We start from the raw sequence: 5,946 nt of genomic DNA on the forward strand, positions 1-5,946 counted from the left end.
TATTTTGTTATGGCAGCCCTAGAAAATGAGTACGCTGAGTCACTGTATTCATCCATGATAAGCTTTACTCCTTATCTTTAACAAGTTCATTATGCTCAGAATGGAATGCCAGTGTCATCACTTTACCGTGTAGTGAAAATGACAGAAAACCCAACTCCAGTAACTGAAGTCACAAATGGGATGTATTTATCTCCAACAACTAGAATGTCAAGAGGTAGCAGAGACTGCAAGAACAGTCTGATCAGGCTGTGGCCTCCTCTGCCCCTCCTTGTTTATTAGGCATGTGGTTGGGTTGGCTCCTCTCAAGGTGGAAAGATGGCATCAGGTACACATGCTTCTTCACCCCCATCCAAGAAGAAAGAATGTCAGCACAACCACTGAAACAAGTCCAGGCTTCCTCTGATGGAACCAGTCATTGTTACACGAGTATCAACAACAAATGTTCATTGAGCACTAAGCATGTGCCAGACCCTCTTCAAACTCAGTTTGCTTTTGTTCAATTGACTCTGGTAAGCCTCATAGGAAGGGCAATGGTACTACCCTGATTTGTTTGTTCAACTGAAGCCAACACCGGAAGCTCAGGAAAGGTAAGCCCCCTGCTCCTAAAGCATGAGGTTGTTTCACAACACACAGAATGGATATCAAAGAAACAGCGCAGTACGAGCAAATCCATGCCTCTGAAATTATAACTACACCATGCTCCAGTTTTCCTTAATGCTCTCGCTTAATACAGGCAACAAGCAAGACACATCCTGTTTTCATTGTCCATATTACCTAAATTACCCTTTTTCCTCAATGTGCTTTTGAATGTCACAGTCTTGTTTACTCTTTGCAGGTACAGATGCCAACAGAGACCAAGTTGAGAAGCATGCAGGTTTCTGGAAATTTGTTCCCAAACGTGTGCCCAGCCTTCCTCCTGCACGGTATACTGGCCTCTTAGGTCAAATCTGGCCTCTTTAATTCTGCTGCTTTTCTGACATTTGTGTGGAAGCCTCTTAGCTTGTTCTGACTTGTGTGGAGCTACCTTCCCTGTTACTCCTGATTCACAGGAAGAAAGGAGCCATCAGAGACAGGTATGTGGCACCACTTTAGTTTGTCTCACTGTTACCTCCCTCCAACCCCAGCCTTGTACCTGCTAGGTGGTTCCGTGTAAAGGATTAGATGCACTGGTCTGACAGTTTCCATTTTTCTGAATTCAACTTGAATTTTATCATGGGTCACAAAACCCAGAAATGCATGTATTACGATTTATGGCATTCTAGTAAACCAAGTGTTAATCTCATCAGGCTTCACTGATTTGAAATAAATAATGGGTGGGGCACCCAGCTGGCTCGGTCAGTTAAGCATCCGACTTTGGCTCAGGTCATGATCTTGAGCTTCGTGAGTTCAAGCCCCACATCGGGCTCTGTGGAGCCTGGCGCCTGCTTCAGATTCTGTGTCTCCCCCTCTCTCTGCCCCTCTGCAGCTCGCGCTCTGTCTCTATCTCTCTCAAAAATAAACATTAAAAAAAATTTTTTTTTAAAGAAAAAAATAATGGGCGACTTACTGCCTGAATGCTAAATATTTAAATGCCACCTTGGCACAACTTAGTGCAACTTTTGGGGAACATAATCTGACAATGCTTTATCAAAAATTATCTCACATTTGTATCTTTTATATAGTCATCCCACTCCTGGGTCTTATTTAAAAGTGGAGGGGTAAAAGCATTATGCACAACTATGTTCATTAAAGACCGGCTTAGAATAACATAAATGGAAACAATATACATTCCAACCATATGCATGGCTAAGACAATTATAGTAAAGGGCTCCTTGAAGGAAATATTATGTAACTATTAGTAGTTTCCTTTGTTTGGAGCCCTCTTCCACCCCCTCTGCCTTACTTTTCTGCCAGCTAACTCCCACTTAGACTTGAACACTCAGGGTACCCACCCCTGTACTCGGTGTCCCCCCCCCCCACCGTGCTTATATAACACCTGGGCACACCTCTGTGAAAGGATTTATAGCCCATCCCAATAATTTTGCTTGTCAGTCTCCACCAGTGAATTGCAACTCATTGAGGCAGAGCCTATGCTCTGTGCAGCAAGTTAAAAATCAGAAGGGGCAGGGGCAAGAAATAATAGTATTCCTAACACACAAAAGTCAGGCTTCAGCTGACTTTAGGCTGCTTTCTCCCAAACACCCAGCCCCATCAGCACCCCCACCTCTCAAATCTCTACCGGAAGGTGGTCTCGCTTTCTGCTTAAAGTCCCTCTGGAGGAGAGTCTTTGGCGGGCAATGGGTAGGAGTTCAGCAGTAGGGCCTATGGAATATTCCAGGAACCATTAACATCCTTTTATATCTCCTTTCACAAAGTTTCTTTCTACGAAAGTCAGAGTTACCTCACACAAATGGGACTGCAAACGGTCGGGGAGATTCGGTTTACACTGAAACGCGGCTCGCGTCCCCTCCTTTCTGGCAGCACTGCTTCAAAGAGCAGGAAGGGGACTCAGCCCTGGTCGGGTGTCGGGGATTTGAGGTCTCTTTCATCTCCCTTTCTTTTCCAGCCCGGCTCCCGGAGGCTCCGCGCCGCGCTCCCTTTTGCCCGCCCGACTTCTGAGCGGAGCGCTCCGGAGGGAGGAGAACCGGCGAATCCTCGCGGGCTCCGGGCGCTCGCCGACCGGGCCCGCCCCCACCCGCGCCCGGCCCCGTCACGTTGGCTGCAGAGCGCATCCCGGCTGCGCCCCGGCGGGGAGGCGCCGAGGGTAGCTGAGGGGAGCTGGTCACGTGAGAGGAGGAGTCTGACCTACTTTCGCCGGCAGCCGGCGCATGCGTAGTTCCGGGCTGCACGCCGGCCGGGAGGCTCACGTGGAGTCGCACGTGCAGGGTGCTCCCGCCCGGGGCCCGGGGCGGGGCGCGAGCAGGGCGGGGCGCGCGCTGGGAGGCGGGCTGGGGTTGCGGGACCCGTCGGCGGGTCTGGTCGACGGGCTGGAGCCAGCGGCGAGCGTGGGGTTCCCGCCACCCTGGGCCCGGTACCCGCAATTTTGGAGAGCTGCTTGGGCGCCCTTGGGGGGCTTCCCACGAATTCATCGAATTCAGTATTTCTGAACGCAAAAATTAAAACAGAGTTCCTGCACATATGCCCTTTGTTGGTGTCAGCAAATCCACGCCTCGGAAATTTACCCTACAGATGGGCTCCCCCTTTTGCGAAATGTCGCTCCAGAAGGATAATCGTTGTATCACTGTTTGATATCACAAACGATGGGAAACAGTCTGTCCGACCATAAAACCGGTCAATTCGTGGGCTCATAAAGTATGATTGGGCCGTATCTGGAATTCTTTGCAGCCGTTAAAAAGAAATGGACGGCTCTACAGATACTGATCTGAAGAGACTTCCAAGACCCATTCGGTGATGCAAAAAAAATTTAAATGGAGCACAACAGCGTGTATGGGATGCTGACGTTGGCGTGGCAAAAATACACATACGTGTTTGTAAATGTACAGGATATGTATAGAATGTATAGATATGTATAGGATATGTATAGATGTATATAGAATGTACAGAATAGCTCTGGAAATACGCATAAGAAACTGGTAAAGGAAGGTATATTCAATGACTGAGGGGTCAGGGAGAGGAAAGAAACTGACTTCCACACTTTTGTAACCTTTACATTTTGTACCTTGTATGATTTTATTTTTATTTTTTTATGATTATTTTTAAATACAAATTTGAAAAACGAAAAGTTATTTAGCACTCTGTGCTGGACATCAGGAATTATGTAAATTAGTTCCTTCTAGAAAGTTTGTCTCGTATGTATCTGCACCATTTCCTATTCTATTTAGTTTGTATCTGAATGTTTCAAGCTTTCTGACAAACTCTGATAAGAGATTTTTTTGAACTCCCAAGGTGAACAACTCAATAGGTCCTCTGTGTGATTAAGATACTCTCCAAGTTCTATCTCTTAAGAGAAGACATATTAACTAAGGGACTCTCAGTAACAAACATTTGCACAATAAAGCTCAGGCAACAATATTGCTTCTGAGATTAACCTTTCCTCTCTCAATTACTCTGTGAGTTTGTATTGTAGCTATTATTGTCATTGTAGTTATTTTATATGTATCAGTTATAGTATATTTGATTGCAGTAACAGAAAATCTGAGTGGCTTGAGCAGAAATCTCATTTAGTTGAAGTCTAGGATAGGGTGGACTTCAGGAGTAGTTTGATTCAGCAGCTAAACAATGTCATGAGGATTTGGTTTCTCTCCATTCCTCTGCCATGCATTTCATGGTGTCAGCTTCATCTAAAGTTTTGGGAAGGTGTCACTTAGTAAAAATGCTTCTTTACTAGAGGCAGTAGCAAACATCTCATATAACTCATTGGCTTGAGTTGGGTCAAGTACCCACTCAGGAACCAATAAGTTGGGGAGAACTAGAAAAAAATACAAACAAGCAAACTGAGTTTGGATGTTGAGGAAGCAATGATGATGCCCCTCACCTCACATCTATTATTACTGCTCTCACCATTACAGTTGACAGTTGTGTTAACTCCTTAACAGGGGTTAAGGACACTGGCTCCCGGCTCAGTGCAAGATCCACGTATAACTTTTGACTCTCCCACCCCCCACTTAACTACTAAGAGCCTACTGTTGACCAGAAGCCTTACCAATAATATAAACAGCTGATTAACACACATTCATGTTAAATAGATTATAAGCTGTATTACAATAAAGTAGGCAGAGAAAGGAAAATGTTAAGAAAATCATAAGGAAGAATATGTTTATGGTATTGTACTGAACTTATCAGAAAAAAAAATTCAAGTATAAGTGAACCTATGCAGGGGCCCCTGGGTGGCTCAGTTAAGCATCAGACTTTGGCTCAGGTCATGATCTCACGGTTCATGAGTTCGAGCCCCACGACAGGCTCTGTGCTGATGGCTCAGAGCCTGGAGCCTACTTCAGATTCTGTCACCATCTCTCTGCCCCTCCCCTGCTCTCACACTGTCTCTGTCTCTGTCTCTCTCATAAATAAACATTAAATTTTTTTTTTTTAAATAAGTGAACCTATGCAGCTCAAACCTGTGTTGTTCAAGGGTCAACTGTATTTGCCCCTTTTCCAGGTATGGATTAGGTGACAGGTCTTGGCCTGCCCCAAATTGTGCAGCCACTGCATGTGCATTTTCCCTGCACTGTACCTCTTCCCAGTGGGAGAGGGGAAATTTGTCTCCAATACTAGGAAAACAACTTGAGTTACAGTGAAAGATCAAATGATGTCATCTTAGCAGGATCATATAAAGGAAGTATACAGGCACCATACTTATATGCTATTTCTTTATCCACCCATCCAATTAGTCTTAGACTCCTACTGTATGTGGACACACATGAAATCTTGGAGAAAAACAGAACACATTCACAACCAAGACCCTAACCTCAAAGTGAATATGGTCAAGTCAGGCATATAAGAGAGACACTTGGAAAACATTAAAATAATAATATGAGACAGCATGCAATTAAGTGCCTAAGTGGATGATAATGCAGTGTGGCAGGTACTCACAGCAAAGGGAGACCACAGAGGCAGAGATTGGTTGGAACAAGACAGTAAATAGAAGAGGGCCTTGACAGAATGCTCAGATTAAGTAAGATAAACAGGGCAGAAGGGAAGGGCTGTATATGGTCAGACACTATAGAGTAAAGGAGGGAAGTAGAAATGAATCTAGTATTCTCAAGATTAGAGACCAGACTTAGTGGCATGGGGTGGGGGGTTGGTGGTGGTTGTGTTGAACACGAGTGAGAGATGATGTTGGAAATGTCAGGAACCAGGTTCCCCAGGTTTATATCCCTTGTGCATATAGAGACATAGTGATTATTTAAACTGCACTGACTCTTGCTCCCACCTGCTCATCCTTTCCAAATCTCACCCTGTTATATGAGAGAGTACCTGAGTGTCTTCCACATGCGCTCACACATCACT

General features: G+C 45.1%; 1 long non-coding RNA gene across 1 annotated transcript; it reads left to right on the forward strand.

Moving 5' to 3' along the window:
* The first annotated feature begins 472 nt into the window (after window positions 1–472).
* LOC123603429 lies at window positions 473–2,878 on the forward strand. Its single transcript, XR_006714877.1, has 3 exons — window positions 473–587; window positions 836–1,073; window positions 2,546–2,878. It is a non-coding gene; the product is annotated as an uncharacterized LOC123603429 (long non-coding RNA).
* The last annotated feature ends 3,068 nt before the right edge of the window (window positions 2,879–5,946 follow it).

The sequence above is a fragment of the Leopardus geoffroyi genome, chromosome E1 (genome assembly GCF_018350155.1).
Source record: "Leopardus geoffroyi isolate Oge1 chromosome E1, O.geoffroyi_Oge1_pat1.0, whole genome shotgun sequence".
Taxonomy (NCBI): domain Eukaryota; kingdom Metazoa; phylum Chordata; class Mammalia; order Carnivora; family Felidae; genus Leopardus; species Leopardus geoffroyi.